Below are 22,479 nucleotides of genomic sequence, written 5' to 3'. Positions count from 1 at the left end.
GAATATGTCATTCCACTCTTTTCTTGCCTTGTCTATTTTATTTGGGAGATCTGGTGTAATTCTTAAGTTCTTTCCTTGATTTTATATTATATATTCTAAATCAATTTATTTAAAAATGCATTACATAGTTTACATAACTGATAATAATACATTTTAGGAAGACCAAAAGCAACATTTTTTTTAAAAATAGAAAATTGAAAGAAAAATTAAAGAGATGGAAGAGAAAGGAAAGAAAAATTTTGAAAATTATTGACTCAATGAATTCTTTAAAGCACCAACAGAAAGTTTAGTAAGCTCTTCTTCTTTTTTTAATAAAAGGACAAGAGTTAAAAAATTATAGTACTTGTTGTCTGGTTTCTGTAGTTAAAGATTCTGGTTTCTGTGCCAAAAGGATTCTGGTTTTTGTGTTTCATCAAAGTCAGGATGTGGCATCCTCCAGTTTCACCTCACCATCAGATGAGGAGCATCCTGCCCTGCAAGCAAGTTGCTGCTGTAGCTGAGTCATCTGGGTGTCAAGGGAACACTCCTGGAGTAAAGTTAATGCCAGGGTAGCAGTAGGGTCTCCCTGGTTGGGGTTTGCCTCCTGGTGATGTTGTAGAAAATTGTGATTGTTTTTGTAGATGGTCAATGCTTCAGGAGTGTATGGGTAATACCCATTCTTTAAAGGCCTGAGCCAAGTCATTATGCCAGTGTTCAGGGTATAAGGCCTAACTGTATTCCAAAATTTGTGTTCTTATCTCTGTTAGATAATAACTTGCTTGCATATTTAATATTTTCCCATTTTAATGCAGCTATGCAAAAGAGGAACTATGCTATAATTGGTGCCTCTGGGGAGCCTAAGGAACAAGTCCAACAATCCCCTTAACTTGTTTCTAACATGAATTCTAAAGCAAAAGATGCCTCTCCCATAATTCCTTGTTAAACAGATTTCTTTGTATTAAATACAAAGAAAGAAAAACTAACAAACAGAAAACAGTGGGCACAATGGCAACAACAGCTAATGTGTGAAAAATATTTCACCACAGAAAATGACTCAGGAGTTGGACAACATAGTATGCCTGGAGCCTCTTTATATTTAGGACAAGACTTTTTTTTTTTTTTTCATTTTGTCCACATTTTGCTTGGCCTATGCAAAAAACAACACTTGTCACTCTTACACCATTATTGCTGTATTTTTTTTAACTCATCCTTTTTTTCTTTAAAAAAAAAAAAAGAACCTACTAAACTTTCTGATGTTGCTTTCATTGAATTCAACGTGAGTCAATAGTTTTCAAAAATACTCTCCTTTCTCTTCCATTTCTTTAGTTCTTCTTTTAACTTTCTATTTTTTAAAACATGTTGCTTTTGGTCTTCCTAAAAATGTATTATTATCAGTTATGTCAACTATGTAATGCATTTTCTTTAAATAAATTAAATTAAAAATATAGTAGTAATAGTGTGAGAGTGGCAATTGTTGTTTGCATAAGCCCAGCAAAATATGGGTACAATGGAAAAAAAAGCCATGGCTTAAGTACAAGGAGACCTTATACCTGAAGTTTTTTGGCATAAGACTGACTCTGAGTTCCAGGGATACTAGGTTGTCTAACCCCTGAATCATTCTCTGTGGACATGGTGAATTTTTTTTTCTTTTCGCACATTAGCTGTTGTTGATGTCTGATTTCTGTAGTTAAAGATTCTGGTTTCTGGGGCCGGGCGGTGGCGCAAGAGGTAAGGTGCCTGCCTTGCCTGCGCAAGCCTTGGACGGACCACAGTTTGATCCCCCGGCGTCCCATATGGTCCCCAAGCCAGGAGCAACTTCTGAGCGCATAGCCAGGAGTAACCTCTGAGCGTTACTGGGTGTGGCCCAAAAACCAAAAAAAAAAAAAAAAAAAAGATTCTGGTTTCTGTGCCAGAAAAATTCTGATTTCTGTGGTTTCTGTGTTTCATTGAAGTCAGGATGATGTGGAGCATCCTCTAGTTTCATCTCACCATTAGATGTGGAGCGTCCAGCCCTGCAAGCAGTTGTTGCTGTTGCTGAGTCATCTGGGTGTTAAGAGAACACTCCTTGGAGTAAGACAATGCCAGGGTAGCGGTAGTGTCTTTGCTGATAGAGGTTTGCTTCCTGATGATGTTGTAGACAATTGTGGTCGTATCCATAGATGATCAATGGTTCAGGAGTGTATGGGCAATGCCCATTCTTTTGAGGAGACCCCATGTGGAAGGCCTTCTCCCTAACTTGGGTGTTCTGGGAGCCTTAATAGGCCCCCAGCCTTCCCCTCTTCTGCCCCCGGCCTCCAGGCTTTCTGGGGTGGCAGCCCAGGTGGCCAGACAAAATGGGTTTTGGGGGTCCCATCTGAATGGGGTCCCAAGCTTTCCCTGCCCTTCCCCCAGCTCTAGGGTGAGAAGGGCACACGGTGTAGGGCAGGCAGATTCTGGCTTCTGGCTCTCTATCGATCTTCTCTTGAGCTGGAGGCTAGCTCTAGCCGGCATGGGGTTTGGAGAGACCCCATGTGGAAGGCCTTCTCCCTAACTTGGGTGTGCTGGGAGCCTTGATAGGCCCCCAGCCTTCTCCTCTTCTGCCCCGGCCTCCAGGCCTTCTGGGGTTCCAGCCCAGGAGGCCAGAAATGGTGAGTCCTAACTTGGAGTGTGCTGAGATTTGCTTGGTTGCGCTAAGTTTGTCAATGGCAATTTCTGACCAGTCTACATATGGAAAACCACGCAGGGGCTAGTGCCCCCACGCGCACTGCATGTATTAAGAGTATTCCTTATCTTTGTGTTATGTTTTGCATATCCAGAATGTCCATTTTGTATTCTGCCCTTTCCCACACCTCTACAAAGCTCATTTTTACTCCTTAACTCTCTCACCCCCCCAAACATCACTAACCCACATTACTCTTTTAAACTTCAGTACTGCACAATCCTAATCACAGACCAAAGCCATGCATTGTGTGTAACAACCCCAAACTGTTTCAAAAGACATAAAATGGACACATATTTCTTTTGAATATTTTGTGTTTTTTTCTCTGACAGCTATAAGTCTTACTAAATATTCTCTTATACAGTGACGATTCTAACCACTTTTTATCTTCTCTTTATGAGCTGTTCAACAAGGAATTATGGTGAAAAAGTCCCCCAGTTTAATGCTTATGATTGAACCACGTCATGGGGATTGTTGGACTTGTTCTTATGGCCCCCATATGCGCCAATAATGCCACGTAGCATTGCTCCTTTTTTGTATAAACACATTAAAATGGGAAAATACTATACATACAAATAAGATCCTATTTGGAACACACAAATCTTGTAGTGCAAAGGGACCTTACACCCTGAACACTGACATAACGACCTGTCACAGGCCTCAGAAGAAAGGGCATTTTCCATTCACCCCTGAACAAGGGAAGCCATCCAGAAAACATCCAGGTTTGTCTATAACATCACCTGGAAGCAATCCTCTACCACGGAAGACTTCCCTTAACACTGAGAAGACTTGACAATAACAATGGCCTGCTTACAGGACAGGGCTCCCTGCATTGCCCTTTAATGGTGAGGTGAACTGAGAGACGCTCCACATCCTGACTTCAATGTAGGATATGCAGATTCCAGGATCTTTAATACAGAAACATGATACCAACAACAGAGACTGTGTGAAAAATAAAAGTGTGTTGACACTACAGACAATGTCTTGGATTGGACGATCTAGCTTGCCTGGAGCCTAGAATTGGTCTTATGCCAGGAAACTTCAGGGGTAGGGTCTGTTTGTACTTAGGCCAAGGTTATTCCTTTCCATGTCCCTCATATTTTGGTGGGCTATGCAAACAACAATTGCCACTCTATCACTGTTTTTACTGTGCTCCTTTGACTCTAATCCTTAAAAAAAACCCACTTAAAATTTGAGGTTAACTTAAGCTAATATGCATGTACATGGAAATGTAAAAAATACTATGCCTCTAATGTTTAAGGAGTTATGTAAGTTTTATGGTTTTAGATTGTCTTGTGTGCTGTTAAGAAATATTATAATGTGTTACAATCTGGGGACTTGAGGGACAAAGTAATTGTACATGGGTTCTGTTTTTATTTATCTTAATGTTCTTTGGCTGAAAGTTCAAAGTTAAGATAACAGCAAGGGGAATTCTTCTGAGAATTATGGTATGGGTGATTGTCCTTCCATTGTAACTTTACCTTGTCTTCTTTCTTTGCATCTTTGTTCTCATAATTAAAAATAAAAAAATCAAAAATTTGTGTTCCTATCTCTATTAGATAAGAACTTGTTTGCACATGTAGTATTTTTTAATGCGCCTATGCAAAAGAGGAACAATGCCACATGTATTATTGGTGCCTCTGGGTAGCTCAGGGAACAAGTCCAATAATCCCATTAACTTGGTTCTAACCTGAATTCTAAAGTGAAAAACTCTTCTACCAGAATTCCTTGTTCAACAGATCACAAAGAAAAACAAACAAACAAACAAACAAACAGAAAAACAAGAAACAGTGGGCACAATTGTCACTGTATAAGGGGATATTCAATAAAAGTTATAGTGGTTAAAGGAATACATCTAAGATATTCAAAGGAAATATGCATATTCCTTTTATGTCCTTAGAAATAGTTGGGAGGGGTTGCTGAATCCTGGACACCACTTTGGTCTGTGATTTGGCCTTCTGGAGTCTGCAAAATGACTCCCAGCAGTTCCATATCGGGAAATGCCTTTGAGTGGGAGCTAATTAGAAGCCTAGTATGTTAGCAACCACAGTTACAGAGTGAAGGAAGGTGGAGGACAGGAGGCCGCTGAGAATAGATAAGTAAGAACAGAGTACTGGTTTCTTCTCAGCCTGGGACTATTTTTTCTTTTTGGTAGCTGGTTGGCAGCTGGCTTGAATGGGGATAATAATGTGCTTTGTGGGGAGCCAAGAACTGAGTATAAAAATAGTTAAATGTGGGGTAATAGGCGGTGGGAGTGAGGGAGTAAAGGACTAAAAATGAGCTTTGCGGAGCAGAGATAAACAGATTGGAATATATTAAGCTGAGATGCTTCTGCAACTCAAAGGAAATAGTGCTCAGGATACAAGAGCCACCCATTGAGTGGGAGAAACTATTCACCCAATACCCATCAGATAAGGGGCTAATATCCAAAATACACAAGGCACCGACAGAACTTTACAAAAAAAACCTAATCCCATCAAAAAATGGGGAGAAGAAATGAACAGATACTTTAACAAAGAAGAAATACAAATGGTCAAAAGGCACATAAAAATGCTCCACATCACTAATCATCAGGAAGATGCAAATCAAAACCATCTCATGCCACAGAGATTGGCACACATCACAAAGAACAAGAACAATCAGTCCTTGAGAGGATGTGGAGAGAAAGGAACTCTCTTTCACTGCTGGTGGGAATGCCATCTAGTCCAACTTTTATGGAAAGCGATATGGAGATTCCTCCCAAAACTGAAAATTGAGCTTCCATACGATCCAGCTATACCACTCCTAGGGATATACTTAGGAACACAAAAATACAACACAAAAATACCTTCTTCACACCTATATTCATTGCAACACTATTTACAAATAGCCAGACTCTGGAAACAATCAAGATGCCCTTCAACAGATGAATGACTAAAGAAACTGTGATACATATACACAATGGAATATTATGCAGTCAGAGGGAGAGAGATAGACGCAGAATAGACTCACTCATCTATGGGTTTTAAGAGACAAAAGAGAGAAAGGCTGGAAGGTCCAGTTCACAACACAAAGCTCACCAAAAAGAGTTGAGTACAGTTAGAGAAATAACTACACTGAGAACTATTATAACAATGTGAATGAATGAAGGAAGTAGAAAGCCTGTCTTGAGTGCAAGTGGGGGTGAGGTGAGAAGGGAGATTTGGGTCACTGGTGATGAGAATGTTGCACTGGTCAAGGGGGGTGTTCTTTAGATGACTGAAACCCAACTACAATCGTATTTTTAATCAAGGTGTTTAAATAAAGATATTTAAAAAATGAGCTTCCAGCTAGTGAGCCAAGGGGTAAGGAAAGTATACAACATAGACATTCTGTATATGACAAACAGATTAACCTCCCAAATATCCAAATAATTATTTATACTTTACTGCGTGGTTTCACAATGGACAGGGGTAGGAAGGAAAGTTGCTTGAGACTTCCTGAAGCCAGTCCCGCTTATGCTCTTGTTCTGCCATTCCCCACGGTGGCAAAAGCTCCCAGCTCCCAGGAAGAAAAGAGATTCTTAAAGAGCTGGAAGCCCGAAAGTTCACCACCCCCACCAAACTCTCCCTCCTGGGAAGAGTGGGATATGGGGAAAGCCTGTGGTCTCCTTTAAACTCCTTGCTGGCACCCACCTTACTGAGTCCCTGGTGTGCAGCCCAGGGGTAGCCCTGGAGCTCTGGAGGGAGGGGGCGGAAGGGTGCTGGGGTGACCCAAACCCTGCACCCCTCCTAGGCCTGGTTAAAAAGGCCTTTGGCATGGCAGAGGCCTGCCATTCCCCATGCTGGCAAAAGCTCCCAGCTCTCAGGATGGAAGGAGCTTATATATATATACACATATATACATATATATTTATATATATTATAAATATATTTATATATTACATATATTTATAAATATATATTTATTTATATATAAATAAGTATATATATAAATAAAATATATTTATTTATAAATTGCTCTTCCTCACTTTTTTTAAGTTGATTGAAACACTCTGGTTACAAAGTTGTTCATAATAGTTTTTTTTTTGACAGATAAAGTTGTTCATGATTGAGTTACATTCATACATATAACCTTCACTAGTGCATATTTCCCTCCACCAATGTCAACAGTTCCTCTCATCCTCCCTGATGACTTCTTCCTTCTCACCCATCCATTCTCATTTGCTGGCTTCTGGGGTAGGTAGGCATTCTACTTCTCTCTCTTTTCTTTTGACACTGTGATGTGCACTATTGTTAAGTGTCCCTTTCATAAGTAGATCATTCTCTACTCTAATTGCACTCACTGCTCTTTATAACAAGCTTCCTACCATGAAATTAGTCCTAATCCTCATCTCTACTGTCTCTGAATAGCATTTCCACGCTTTTATTTTCTTTTTAACACAAAGATAAGTGAGGTTATTCTGTTTATCCCTCTCTCTCTGACTCATTCCACTCAGCATAATAATCTCCATCCATAAATAAGCAAATTTCATGACTTCACTTTTCCTAATGGCTGTATAGTGTAGTGTAGTGTAGTGTAGTGTAGTGTAGTGTAGTGTAGTGTAGTGTAGTGTAGTGTGTGTGTGTGTGTGTGTAGTATATTGTATAGATGTACTACAGTTTCTTTACACACTCATCTGTTGTCGGGCACTTGAGTTGCTTTCAGGTTCTGGCTATTATAAATAGTGCTGTGATGGCAATAGGAGAGGGGACATTTTATGTTTTTGTGTGATATTGCTGGATCATAAGGAAGCTCAATTTCCAGTCTTTTGAGGAATATCCATATTGATTTCCAGAAAGGCTGGACTACATGGCACTCCTGCCATCAGTGATTGAGAGTCCCTTTCTCCCCACATCCACACCAGTACTGGTTGTATTTTTTTCTTTTTTCTTTTTTAGTTTTTGGGCTACACCAGTGACACTCAGGGGTTACTCCTGGCTATGCGCTCAGAAATCACTCCTGGCTTGGGGAACCATATGGGACACTGGGGGTTGAACCTAGGTCTTGGATCAGCAGTGTGCAAAGCAAATGGTTCCATTGTTCTTTTTATTTATTTTGTGATGTTAGCCATTCTCTGTGGTGTAAGATGATACCTTATTGTTATTTTGATTTGTGAAGCATTTTTTCATGTGCCTTTTGGCAATCTGTATTCTTTGAGAAAATGTTCATATCTTCTTTCCTTTATACTTCAGGTTTTTCTTCTCCCTTCTTGGTTTAGGAAGTTCTCTTTGGTATTTGCCATTTTGATTACTATCTGTCTTACTGTTGTTCTGTTTAAGTCTATTTTATGTTATATTTGTTACTCTTTTGGGCTCTTGCATTTGTACAGCAGCCTCCTTCCAGATTAGGAAAATTCTCTGCTATTATCTCTCCTACTACTTGTTCCTCCCCTTTCCCTTTTTCCTCCCTTTCTGTATTCCTACAATTAAGAAATTATTTCTTTTACATTTTATTTACATTTTTTTCCTTTTCTCTCTCTCTTCTTTTTTGATTTTTTTTTTTTATTGACGCTGGTTTGTAATGAGTCTACAGTTTATTCCAGGGGTCAGCAACCCGCGGTCGTATATGGCTCTTTTGAAGCAGGGTCGATAGCAGGGAGGCAGGAAGCGGTATCACTTACATATTTTAATTGGCTTTTTTTGGGGGGGGTTTACACCTGGCAGCACACAAGGGTTACTCCTGGCTCTGTGCTCAGAAACTACTCCTGGCAGACTCAGAGGACCATATGGGATGCCAGGATTTGAACCACCGACCTTTTGCATGAATGGCAAATGCCTTACCTCCATGCTATCTCTCCGGCCCTTTTAATTGGCCATTAATTTGCACAAATATTTTACATTGTTAAGTGAAAAAGTTTTTTTCTTCCGATTGACAGCTAACTGCATGATCCTGTATATAGCACTAAGATAAAAAAAATAATGTATGCAGTGCTAGATTTGTTTTCATGTTATGATGGTTTTGCGGCTCCCAGTCAGTCCCCCCACCTTTGGAAACCAGTCCAAGTGGCTCTTTATGTCTTAAAGGTTGCTGACCTCTGGATCCTGTTCTCCCTCTGTGGTTCTGCTACTGTGGCTTGCTAATGTGTTCTTTACATCCTTCAGTTCCATTTGTATAGATTCTCTCATCTTGAAAGAGTTGAGTTAGTAGAATTGCTCATCTACTGATCACTTAATTTTGCTGGTTAGCATCGTTATTTGCTAACCATGTTCAGGCATTTTGATGGGCTTGGTGATTTGCCTACATTTTGCTCCATATCTCCAATTGCAATTTACTTCTGTAGTTTTCCCATTGTTCTTGGTATTTTGTGTTGAAATGGTAATTTCAGGTTATCCGTTATTTAAGAATATTATCTATTTAATTGATTTTCAAAAATTTGCTACAAATACAACTGCCTTACAGGTTATTTTCCTAAACATGTATTTGTTTGGTGGACTGAGTTTTAAGGCTCTATATTTCCTGAGAGAAAAAAGTACTAAGGCCTACCCACTTGGAAATATTAAATATAAATTGGAGTATCTTTTCCCAGATACATTAGGTTCTGTGTGGTTTTAGGATGGAAGGATAGATATTAGCTGGGTAACAGGCTGGGCCTTGAGCTTGGGGAAGGTGAACTGTAGGTCACACTAGGAGCTTGGAGAATCCAGGTTGATTCAGGGCTGATTTGCAGTACTTCTATAATTACCTCTATATGAGAGATTTTTTAAAAATGTACTTTCCATTTAAAAATATTTTCAAATATGCATTCTTTAAACTCATATTATTAAGTAAAAGTTCCTAATTTCTATTTAAGTAACAAAGAAGCTTTTGCAGAATTCGATGGTTTTCTCGAAAGAAAACATATACTTATGATTTTGCATGTTTGGAAAAAGTTCAACCCCTTGAAATTCATATAGGAATCTAATGCTTAAGAGTCTGAAACCAGAGGATTAAACTGCTGCCTCAACATCAGTCACCTTACTTGCCTCCATCCAAAAAATGGTGGAGTGGTTTCTGACACTAGAGGGCTCTCAGATATGTTAGGTCCATACACCACAAATACCAAGTTTCCAAAGTAACCATACAATACTACAAAATATTATAGAAAGCCTCACAAAACTCAGTTCAGACCAACATTATCTTTCATAAGTTTGCCCTTGGAGGATAAAGTCATGAGTAGTGAGATATTACTCATAATTATGACCATTTTTGAGAGCATTATTATACTGGAAGCTCTACTATGCACAACAGATATTTTTTATTTCACCCGATCACCAGAATATTCCTATTAGGGGGATAGTGCTCTCACTTTATAGACATTATTTAAAACCACATAATTTAATTACTAAGAACAGGCGATTCAAATGACCATCTGTGGTTTCTGAAGATAGTTATTAAAACAAATTATTTTATATAACTTGAAACTGCTAGAAATCTATCCTGACACCTAATCTATAAATCAGGGTTTATTTTTATTTTTTTTTATTTTTTACTCCTGTGGTGAGGGGTCAGTAGTCTAGAGATGTCAGCTACAGAGCCAGCATACTGGAGTTTTGAGCAGTTAGATATCTCTGCAGAGATTAGTGGGAAAGTGGTGAGGCCGGATCATTGGCATAGTGGCATTTATTGGGTGTGTCTGTGTGTGCAGCTGCTGAGCTTCAATAGGTCTGGAGACTTATTCCCTACCCCTAAAGAACTCTAGTGCCATTTGAGACTGGTATATCCATGAGTTTTTGAAGCTTGGCTTTCCTTTCATTTGAGTTTAGTAAATTACGATACTGGAAGATGGGAAGACATAGTGGCATCTCTTAGTTACTTTTGAGAAAATGAAACTTCTCACAAGAAAGAATGTTTGATTTCCCTATAAAAGTTAACAAATTATATTTAATGAATGAATTTAAATAACCAAGGAAAGAGATTCTGTATGTCATCGTAAAAGGAATATTTCTGGTTGGTCGTGTGCTCAGAATGCTCTAATTTGTTACTTATTATTAGTATTATTATTTTTGGGTCACACACAATGATGCTTGGGGCTTACTCCTGGCTCTGAGCTAAGGGGTAAGTACTGGAGAGAGTTATTTTTTACCCATACAGGGTTAATGGAAATTAAAACTAGGTAGGTAATGTGCAAGGCAAACTCTGTACCTGCTATACAGAGCTACTACCTGCTAGAAGGTAAAGCCTAGAAGGCTCTCAATGTTTAAAAGGAAATTAAGCACATGATTGTGTCTTTTCAAAATCATCAAAATGGTACATCTTAAATAGAATGGAATGTGAGCTCTCAGCAAAATTATTCTACCCAGAAGACAGTAAGAAAACATGAAAAATAGGATTCATTGAGTTCAACTGCAGCATTTCCTGAAACAAAATTTAAAACACACACACACACACACACACACACACACACACACACACACACACAAACAAGTGCAAACATTCTTGGAGAATTTGTAAAAGCTGGGACGAATTATATAACTAGGCAGAAAGAAGGAATTTGTCATTTTACACATGAGATTCACAAACTTTCAATACTGCTTTAGTCATTTAAATTTGAAAATGCTGGCAGTGGCATATATATGTTTTATGTATATATGTATGTATGTATGTATGTATGTATGTATGTATGTATGTATGTATGTATATATAAATATATATAGCAATGTTCCACAAGGCATGAAGACTCCTAACTGAAAATATCAGAAGTTTGTTTAAAATCTTTAAAAGAAGATTTTAGAGAATAAGTTTAGAGAATAAACAAATTTTATTTTATAACAGTATTACAGGAAGCAAAATATCATTTAATACAATTTAAAGCTGCTGTAAAACTAATCATGACTATACACAGGGTCAAAGCAAAGGAAATAGGGTTCAATACAGTTAATAAATCCCTATCAAGTTTCTAGTGTCAGCTTTGAATGGTAGATTGTTTTTATAGTTTTCTTAGAACCATCAAAAAAGCCTACTACATCTCCTAATCCTCTCCTCATCCTCTCCCTGGGGTCTTCAAGCATGTATGAGTCTCAAACTATCTGAAAGAGATATATGTGCTCCATAACAAAAAGGTCAGTTTTACACACAAAGAAAATGTCCTAATAAGTGCTCAAATATTGAAAGTGTTGAAATTTGGACATGTTAAGAAAGCACTAAGGTTTCAAGCTTCCTACATATGTTTAGTAGAAGAGAAGCAAGGAATCATTTTCTTTCTTCCCTTCTATTTCTGGAATGCTGCTGAAGAGCATGTGTCAGAGAAGCATTGGCACTGTGGTGGGACAGGGTCTCTCAACACAGTGTGTGGTCAGCTACAACTTCAAAATTTTTCCAGTATAGAGATATCTGACTTTCTACTAAAAGTACAAAGTCATAGGACTGGAAGGTCCAAAGGATTTGATATAAAAAATATCCCCCAATAAAATTCTCAAAACATTAGAAAAATTTTAAGATGTAAGAAATGCTTTTAATCTGTATTAATAGTTTCTTATATAGTATATTTACTGTAATCAGAAAACTGTCAATATTAACTGTAAGAATTCAATGAGAAGAATTTGGAAAGAAGGAAAGCTACTATCTAAATTAGTTTCCTTCAGCACAACAGCACCCGTTCAAGTGAACAGCACCTTTCCTGCGTGGGCTGGCTTTGCTCACTATCATTTTGTTAAAAATGTTGTAAAAAGCAGGTACTTGTACTTGTACAAAAGTAACCAGGAAACAAAATTAACAAAAAAAGAACTAAATATTTTAAAGTGGTTATGAAACAAGATAATATATTAAAATGCAAGGGAACAGTATAGACCAGAGCTGGTAAAGAAAGGTTTGGTGTTGGCAATTTAATTCTTCAGGCTTCTGGTCATTGTTACCAGTCACAGGATATAGTCACTGGAGTCACGGTGTGGCATTAAACTTGGAATGGTCAAAAATTCTTCAGTTTCACAAAGTCAAATGTTGTTTAAAAATTGAAATATCTAGAAGAGAAAAAAAAGACAAAGACTTAAATATATTAATATAAATAACAATCATACTTTCCAAATTAAGTAATCAAAAGTTACCATCTGCCTCGTTCTATTGTCAGTGGGACACATGTAGCACAGACTGATTACTTGAAGACAGTGTGTGTGCCTGGTTCCACTGAGTCTTAAATTGTTTGGAGAACTGAGAAGCACACTGAAAGCAATGGGCAAAGTAAGAATGCATCCCCAATGCCTGACCCCCAAAGAATTTAATTATGAAATGGTGAGTTCATACAGTAAAAACCTAAAGAAGGGAAATCATTTTAAGTATTAAAGCTTGGTGAAGGCAGGAGGGTAAAAAAATGTCAATTTTCACTTCATTAATTCAAACTTTATTGGCTTTTTTTAAAAATATGAAATGCTTCACAAATTTGCGTGTCATCCTTGCGCAGGTTATTAGCTTTTCTTAAGGTGATTTATAGAACTAAGGTAATTTAAAATCTATCACTGCATAATTGAAATTACTCATTGATACAAAAGAACAACTTAGAACCATAATTTGTTTATTAAATGCATCTATTAAGTCAGGAGTCAACTTTAACAACTAAGATTATAATGCAAATACTTTTCAAATACATAAGGTTATATGTATGCATATATTATATATGTATACAATATATATGCTTGTTTTTACAATAGAAATAAAACCTAAGGAGGCACTGAAATAGCTCAGGTGTTCAAGAAACCAGAGGCCTCCCTTGCAGAATCACGCAAGGCCTGTGAGCACTGCTGGATGTGACCTAGTAGCCTCCCAGCACCACAGGCTCTACCATCAAACCCTCTGATTGGTTAGTCAAATATTACAGTGATGGGCCTCTAGAATTCTTAAACAACGCTAGGGCAGCTCCTTGCAAATTTAAAAAGTGGAAATGAAAGCACTCTCTAGTGTACTTCACCTGAGCAAAACATAGTGAAGAGAGAGGCATATCATGAAGTGGGTACATCTGAATGTAATGAATTAATAACGTAGTGAAGAAATAGGACAGGGAGAGATAGGATAGTGAAGAAATGGATGTTGCTAATGTAAGCATGCTGTGGTAAATAATGAAATTAGATCAATACTAAATCTAGTATTTAGCTCCACAGTGAAAAGTATGAATTTGATATAGAATAGCCATTAAGAAAGAATACTCTGATTAACAATCAACCTGTCTGATAATGGCCATGACCTGGAGCAAAACCCAAAGTGGCAGACAGGTCAGAGAGCGAGTACTGTATTTTCCAGAGTATAAGATGACTTTTGAAACGGAAAAAAAGAGTCAACCAAAAATCAGGGGTGGTCTTATACGCTGAGTATATCTCGAAAAAGCATTCGACATGCTGCTAAACAAAAATCGTCTGGATACTGACACAAAACGAATTTTCCAACTCTATCCTGCACCAATCACTGCAGGGCTGTGATACTGCAAGGCTTGCCAATACAAACAGGTTTTTTATGCATGCAAATTAGACAATGTTCTGTACCCAAATCTATACTGTCAAAAGCCTGCTCAGATTGGCCAGAGTCAGAGAGGAAGTCTATTACCTTTGCTTGTTGTGAATGGCTCACTGGGGTACATACAGTTGCAGTACAGGAAGGTTCTGTCTGATACAGCGAATGTAGGCCTAAACCTATGTTTTAATTGTGAAATTAGGGGATTGTCTTATACGCCGGAAAATACGGTAGGTAGCAATTTTCTATAGGGTATCAGGAGGACCCTGAGTGTGGTTCTCTTATTGAGGAGTGGCTAAACTATGTATTGGAAATGAATCCAGTTTTAGTGTTGAAAGGTAGAGAGTTGTGGAGGCATAAAAACAGTTCCACCAGGAGTAAACCCTGAGCACCTCCAAGTGCTTCCACAAAGAAAACAAGGCCACAAAACCATGGGGCTTAGGGCAAGGCGGAAGCATAGAAGAGAGGTTTGTTTGGTTGGAAAGGCATGAGTCACGTGGCAGTGTCAGACCTTCCTCCTGACTGTGTGCCTGATCAGGGCTTTGCTCCTGGCAGTGATACCATGCACTGAACAAGGGTGGCAAGGGTGGATGGAATGCAAAGCAAATGAATCTTAAGCCCTGTACTCAGGCACAGAAGTGAGGTTTTGGGATCAAGACAGTAGATTTTCAAGTGGGCATGAAATAAGCAAAACCCAATAGACAGAATTAGGTTCATGCAAGAATAAGAAAAAACATTACAGTACTCTTTGTAAAGTCAATCATTAGGTAAGTAGGTAGGTAAGAGGGCTAAATAGGAGTGGTCAGGGAGATGGACATATAATTTGGAAGGTACATGATTTCTGAAATGAGGGACAAAGATTTTTAAAAAATCCAATTATTTCTATTTTGGGTTTGGTTGGAAGTTTTGGGAAATGACCGTAATTACAGGGGACCCTGGAGATGGTAATCATATGTCCTTTCTAAGAGGCACTGGCCGCAATCAATTAAAATGTTTAGATAAAACTAAGTCTTGTTTTTTTGTTTTTTGTTTTTTTTTTGGTTTTTGGGTCACACTCGGCAGCGCTCAGGGATTACTCCTGGCTCTATGCTCAGATATTGCCTCTGGGAGGCACAGGGAACCATATGGGATGCCGGGATTTGAACCACCCTCTTTCTGCACGAAAGGCAAACGCCTTATCTCCATGCTGTCTTGTTTTAATAAAAAAAATCTTCCCACTATTTAGATTTGTCCGAGATATCACCAGTCTCTTGATTATTCTGGACATATTGATTAATCAAATTCATTGTTTCCGCAACCCTGTTGTCTGCCTTAGGCAAGTTCAAGTTACTTCTACTAAATTACATGCACAATCAATGGTAGAAACACAAAAGTGTTCTTTTAATAGGTTGGTAATCATAAAAAAAATAAGAAAATAGAATTACTACCCAGATTATACTTGAGAGCGATTTGTGCTGTCAGTCTAACTAGACAGTCTTGTTCTGAGTAGAGAGACCTGACAGCACTGCTTTCTTGGCTTGTTGAAAGTGCTTCATTTGTTGAATGGCTGCTTACTGTGCTGAGCTTATATTACAGAAAATGTGTTCCTCATGTCACCAGTACCTGGAAACCTATAGAACTAAGAGTTGTCATTCCACATTAAGAGTACTGTATATTATACTTGAGTATAAGCTGACTTGAGTATAAGCCGCCCCCTTCATTTTACTCTCAAAGCTGGGAAAAGTTAGTGACTCGAGTATAAGCCGAGGTGGAAAATGCAGCAGCCACTGGTAAATTTCAAAAGTAAAAATATATACCCCAAACAGCTATAATTGAGGAATCAGTAGTTTAAATGTCTTTCAATATTTATTGCTAAAGAAAAGCTGTAAACAAGCAACAGTAACTTTAACACTTTAAATAAAGTGCAGAAAACCGTAACTTAACAGGTAATCAAGCTATATCACAAAGGTTAAAGTACTTCAAAATTGGATTCCTCCTCCTTCTCATATGTACGTCCAAAGAGAGCTTCAGCTGTATGATGTGAAGGTACCAGCATGACAATCTGAGTTCGCAGATATCATCATCACTGCTGTCGGTCTCATACAAAGTGCAGAATATTATGGGTTTAATAGTTCAGTGGCAGCCAGTTCAGTTCAGCTGCCTAGCTCTTCAGCCGTGACTTGTGGACCAAGCTGAAGCACTGGCCCCTCCAGTGAAGGGCAGAAGACAACTGAGACTGCACGCATTTGATTCGGTGAGTGTGCACCAAATCAAAGAACCTGCATGACCTGTGTATAAGCTGAGTTTGGGTTTTCGGCACAATGTCTTCTTCTGCCAATGCCTCAAAAACCTCATTTTCACAAATTTCCTTGTCACTGTACTTCTTTTTTTTTTTTTTTTAATTTTCTTTCTTCTCTTCCTTTTTCAGATTTCTTTCTATCCTTATTTAAATAACTTTGGTCTCACTTATCTGGAAACAAATGTATTACCATCAATTATGTCAAATATGTAATGCATGTTTTTTAAATAAAATAAATAGGCCTCCCAATTCTTACCACAGCTCCCAATTCTTTACACTGACTGTATAGAAAGAGGAGGTACAGTAAATGCACCCCATATACACCTCAACCCAGGCCCTTTGCCTGGTCTGTATTGTGAATTGGGGGACAAAATAAATAAATAAAACAAAAAATGTTTTTGTTATTGGTTGATACTGCAATAAGGAGGGCATCTGCCTTATATGCCTCCTATGCAGTTGACCCAGGTTCAGTCCCGACATCTCCTATGGTTCCCCAAGCCCGCCAGGAGTGATTCCTAAACAGAGCTGGGAGCAACCTTTGAGCAAGAAAAAAATATTTATTGTTTTTCAGACAACATCTAGCAGTGTTCAGGGTGTACTTTTGGCTCTGTGCTCAGGGATCATTCCTGTGGGGCTCAGTGTCAGTGATTGAACCAGGTCAGCTGCATCAAGGCAATTGCCCTTGCTGTGCTATCTCACCAACCCCATGCGTTCCATTTTATATGTACCCTTCTCTGTGTGCTTGATGAGCAGTGGGCAGTTGTTGGTATTAGCCAGTTTTCACTTGGCCTAGTCCCTGCTCTTGGAGGTAGATTTGTTTTCCCAATAGAGACTGCCGTTTCCCAGAGGGGAAGCTGCCATCCTGACCCCCATTTCTCCTGGTGAAGCAGCTGACTTGTGGGTAATCAGCTTTTGGTGTGGGTTCCTTGGCCTGCTATTCATTCGTTTTTTTTGTCCTACCTGGATTGGGGGCATGGGAATCTCTCGTCCTCATTGGGGTTTGTGGAATACTCAAGCTACTATTTCACAGGCAGTCAGTAGTTCTATACCTCATCAGGAAAGACCAATCATAATTTTTATAAACAAAGGGCTCATACACTGAGTTCTTAATCTTGAACATGCTCTATTCAAAAACTAAACGAAAGCAAATACAAATTTCAAAAAGTCATTTGAAGGGAAAAGAAATAGGACAGTGGTTAGGACATTCTTAGTATGCACCAGACCTGGGTTCAATTCCTGTCACCACATGGTTCCTCTATTCACACTCCCAACATTTTCCTCTCCCACCAAGCATTTCCAGGTGTGGCGTTGGAAGTTTTCCAGCACCATTAGAGTGGCTCAGGTATTCCTGGCACTGCCTCTGAGCAGCAGTGCATCTTAGGGCCCTTAAACTGAAACCTGATCGCTGAGTCACCTGTGTGGTTCCTAGACCTGCAGAGCACTATTCAAGAAGCCTCCTAACACCAAAGGAACAAGCACTTGATACTAACCACAGAATAACTATACCTTTAAGTGTTATAGAAGTTGTCGGAGGGAAGTCTCAGTAAAATTTAAATGAGCGGATTGAAAAAAAAATAAATGAGCGGATTGGAGCGATAGCACAACAGTCAACACAGGATGAACCCCAGTTCGAATTCCAGCATCCCATATGGTCCCCTGAGCCTGCCAGAAGCAATTTCTGAGTGCAGAGCCAGGAGTAACCCTGAACGCCACCGGGTATGACCTCCCCCACCCAAAAAAAAATGAGGTTTCCACCTTAGATTTTGATGGCAAAACAGATTATTGAACAGAGGGGAAGGAAGGAAAAATTAGACTAGAGTGGACATAAAGAGAGGTGGAGCCTCTGGGGCACTTTGGTGGTGAGGTGCAATAATTATTCATCAGAACCATGAATGTTCATACAATTATAACCATGTTATTGATATACAGTTAATAAAACATTTTCTCAGATGAACAAATATCAATTATCATAGCATAGTAACAGCCAGATTTAAAATATGAATACAATTTCTGGAGGTATAAAGAAATTGTTTCTAAACAACAATATCTATGTATGCAATATGAGAGTATGAATTCAATTATATCTAATGCTAAACTTTAAGTTCATCTTCCCTAGATTTCAATTTACATATTTGGTTTAATTTTTAAGCAAAGTTTCCATTATAAGATTATAAGTGTCTTAGAACAAAATGAAAGCAGATACATGTCTATTTGGTGAACCTATGAGATAATCTTTATAATGTTTCTGTAACCATTGTAATTTAGACCCACTATTTTTCAAAGACTGGTCTGAAAATTATGGGGTGATCAAAACTTCTTCAAGGGTCTGTGGAGTCAAAGTGGAGCCATAATCACACTATTATTTCCCCTTCTCAAAATACTGATATTTCTGATTGAGCAACAACAAACATGACTGAACCTGCTAGCATCTTGGTTCAGATCGAAACAGTGGTAATAAATTGTACCATAAGTACAATTCTTCACCACCAGATATGTAGTAAATAAAATGAAAGTCCTTGAGGAAGACTTGTGCAATAAAATGTAAGTATGCATAAAATACTCCTGCTATAAATGGTGACAAGGGCAAAAGAATTTGCATGATATGTGAATGGTGAATTGAAGAAACCCTTTTTTATAATATATCTTTTTACTTGAAAGAGTTACTGAGAGACAAACTATATTATATTAATTTGGATATATGGCAGGTATTTTCTTGAAAATGAGGGAATCTGTCACTCCAAGGAAAGCAATTTGACAATATTTATTATTGGTCATAAAATCCAAGTATGTACGTGAAAACAACTTTAGAAACCATTACTTTTCAATAGTTATTTTGAGAGGTCAGTGGCATTACTGACTTGCATTTTCTTGCTCAGCTGTCTTTTCCACATATAGTTAGAACAATTTCAGGCAAGTTTAACTAAGTCATTATGTTTAACTTAGTAATTTATAGAAAACTATTTGGTGTATAATATGGCAGATGTCAATGGATACAATTTTGATTGAAAGTGTAACAAAGTTCAAAAGACATAATTCATACAAAGGAGGAGGGGCATTTACACTAGCTATGCCCAGGCTTTACCCCAGCTCTGCACTCAGGGATAGCTCTTGGCAGGCTCTGAGTACCATACAGGATGCCAGTGATTGAACCAGGGTTGGTCTTGTATAAGGCAAGTGCTGTACCTGGTGTGCTATTGACCTAGTTTTCAAAGGCTTTTGGACTCGAAAGTAGTTATGAAACAACGATACTTGAAAACACTTGTTGATGGAGCCGGAGAGATAGCACAGAAGCTGGCCTTTTGCCTTGTATGCAGAAGGACGGTGGTTTGAATCCCAGCATCCCATATGATCTCCCAAGCCTGCCAGGAGCGATTTCTGAGTGCTGCTGGGTGTGACCCAAGAAACCAAAATAAAAAAATAAATAAGAGAAAACACTTGTTGAATTTATTCCTCCTCCGTTTTCTTTTCTTAAAGATATTTGAGGGAATTCGAGGGAATTCAAAGAAAAAACTCAATAAAAACTTCTTCAAATAAAATGAAATTTAGCACACTTTTCTATAGCTGCATTTTCCAGCTTTTCCTTGTTATGCCTGATCATATGATGTGGTTTTGGTGCAAGTCTGTTCTCATAAGAATCTCATGTAAAAATTCTACAACCAAGGTCACATGCTTAGGCCTTTCACGACGAAGATGGTTTTCCCTGATTATTGTCTCCTCTGAATGACTGTGATATGATCCTTAAGATAATAAAGAAAATTTAAACTGCAACAATGTTAGCAGTAATTATCAATCCACAAAGCAGGTCTGTTTATATATATAGTTATATATAATATACAATAATATATATAAATATACAATTATAAGGTTTCCCTCAAACTTCCATGTTATAAAACATTAAAAAGTATATTTTAATATTCATTTTTAGAATAAATTTTAAGTTCATTTTTTTAGATTTTTAGAATCATGAGCAAAGTCTTATAAACTTTGCTGACTCTACATTGTGCATTTATGCTAGAGTTGATCATTCTCAATCTATTGTTCCCTTAACTAAGATGTAGGGTCAATCCCTATTTCTAATTACTGGTGTTAGAATAAATGATATTTGATTTGATATGAGTTAATACTTGGGGGCCGGATAGTATGGAGGTAGGGCATTTGCCTTTCATGCAGAAGGACGGTGGTTCAAATCCTGGCATCCCATATGCACACCCACCCCCCCCAGCCCCCAAGCCTGCCAGGAGTGATTTCTGAGCGTAGAGCCAGGAGTAAAGAGTTAATACTGTCAAAATGACAATCTTACCCAAAGTACTACACATATTCAATTTAGTCTCTATAAAAATATCTGTAACATGTTTTGGTTAAAACATAGATCACTCTTAAAACTTACATGGAGCAATAAATCTCGCTAAATAGCCAAAGCAACTCTAAGATTAAAAAAAATAAGGGATATCTTTCCTTCCTCAACTTCAAACTATACAGTAAAGCTGTAATAACCAAAACCATGTGATTTTAAAATAAGGATAGACTATCAGATCAATGAAATAGACATGGGAGTCCAAGGAAAACCCCAGGTATATGGACAGTTAACCTTCGATTAAAGGAGCAAAAGGTATAAAAAAAGTGGAATAAGGAAAGCCTCTTCAACAAATGGTACTGGAAAAACTGGTCAGTCACATGCAAAACAACAATAACAACAACAAAGAACAAAGGACTCAGATCCCTTCCTAATATCATGCACAAAAGTAAAATTATAATGTATTAAAGGTCCCAAATAAAATTTAAATTAAAAAGGAAAAGTAAAAAACACAAAACCTTGCCACACCAATCCTCCTTCCTTATTTGCTTCCCTTTTATTCTTCTATTTATTTTCTTTTTCTTCTTTTATTTTACATTAATACATTTACTAATGTATATGTAGCATATAAAATTTGTGATGTATAAAATAATGTACTAGTCTGTATAAATATACTAATTCATATGTACTTATTATAATATATAATTACCTAATTATATATAAACATAATATATATCATTTAAGTTTTTTTGCTTCCACAGAGCACACACCTTTATCCAATAACTGACGTTCTCTTCTCTTTTCTTTTACTATATGCGATGGGATATAGTACAAGGACTTGGAAATATCTTCAAACCATATCTTTATAGTCTAGTCCTGGTACACCTACTTCCCCTTTTGTTGTTTATTTTTTTTAACTGAAACCCAACTACGGATATGTTTATAATCACAGTGCTTAAACAAAGACACTATTATATGAAAAGAAATTAAAAATAAATCTTCATTTTTCCTTTTATTTTTCCCTTTGTCTTCTTCCTCCTCTTCTACTTCTTTTCTTTCTTTTTCCCCTTCTTCCTCTTTTCTTGTCTTTTCTCTTCTTTTCCTTCTTCTTTTCTCCTCTTCTTCCTCTTATACCTTTTTATTTTTCTTCCCTTTCTTCTTACTCACACTCCTCTTGTCACACTTCCTCCAATTCTTAATATTCTCTTCCTGAGTCTCTGGGACTCCAATGATTCCTGTGTTCTTTCTGTTGTTTATCAAAGACTTCTATTTTCATCTGTTCACATTTATTGAGTAGTTTATTCATTGTCTGAATATTTGCTTTAAGGTTCTTTTCTAATCTCTTCTGCTTTATGGAGTTGTTCTACATCTCATCCTCTGGCTCACTGACCCTGTCCTTAGCTACTGTTACTCCCTTGGGAAGGCTTTTCATTGAGGTTTTCATTTCATTTACTGAATTTTTCAGACCTGTGTTTGAGTTTGAAGTTTTCTGAGTTCTATCACTGTGGTCTGTTCAGCTCTATCTATGTTGCTTTGAGTTCTTTGAGCAGCCTCCACAATAATACTCTCAACTCCTTATCTGAGAGGCATTTCAGGTCATCTTCATTCACTATGCGTGATGTTGTCATGCATTGTTTCCCATTGCAACACTTGTATAGTGGTATTTACTATGAGCTGTGCTGGGGTTTGTGGGTTAGAGATGTGTGCGGCAGAGGAGCGAAGCGGAGCGGCCATGCTCCTCTGGTTCGACCTTATTGGGTGGGGCCCTTACTGGGTTTGGGCCCTGAAGACTGTGTTCGAGAGCATCTTCTTGGCTGT

At 37.9% G+C, this 22,479-nt stretch overlaps 1 protein-coding gene and 1 non-coding gene across 10 annotated transcripts in view; one reads left to right on the top strand and one right to left on the bottom strand.

Moving 5' to 3' along the window:
• Positions 1–11,395: 11,395 nt before the first annotated feature.
• The window catches only part of EPB41L2 (erythrocyte membrane protein band 4.1 like 2), a 271,009-nt gene continuing 259,925 nt past the window's right edge, over positions 11,396–22,479 (bottom strand). For all 9 annotated transcript variants that reach the window (XM_049785156.1, XM_049785155.1, XM_049785161.1 and 6 more), the window contains one exon: positions 11,396–12,612. The gene's annotated coding sequence lies outside the window, so the exon portion shown is untranslated. The remainder of the gene's footprint in view (positions 12,613–22,479) is intronic.
• Positions 16,607–16,740, top strand: LOC126024852 (small nucleolar RNA SNORA51). The gene has a single exon (XR_007500951.1). It is a non-coding gene; the product is annotated as a small nucleolar RNA SNORA51 (small nucleolar RNA).

This window comes from Suncus etruscus, chromosome 12, assembly GCF_024139225.1.
Source record: "Suncus etruscus isolate mSunEtr1 chromosome 12, mSunEtr1.pri.cur, whole genome shotgun sequence".
Lineage (NCBI taxonomy): Eukaryota > Metazoa > Chordata > Mammalia > Eulipotyphla > Soricidae > Suncus > Suncus etruscus.
Note: the sequence above shows the minus strand (reverse complement) of the source record. Positions and strands in the feature narration are given on the sequence as shown.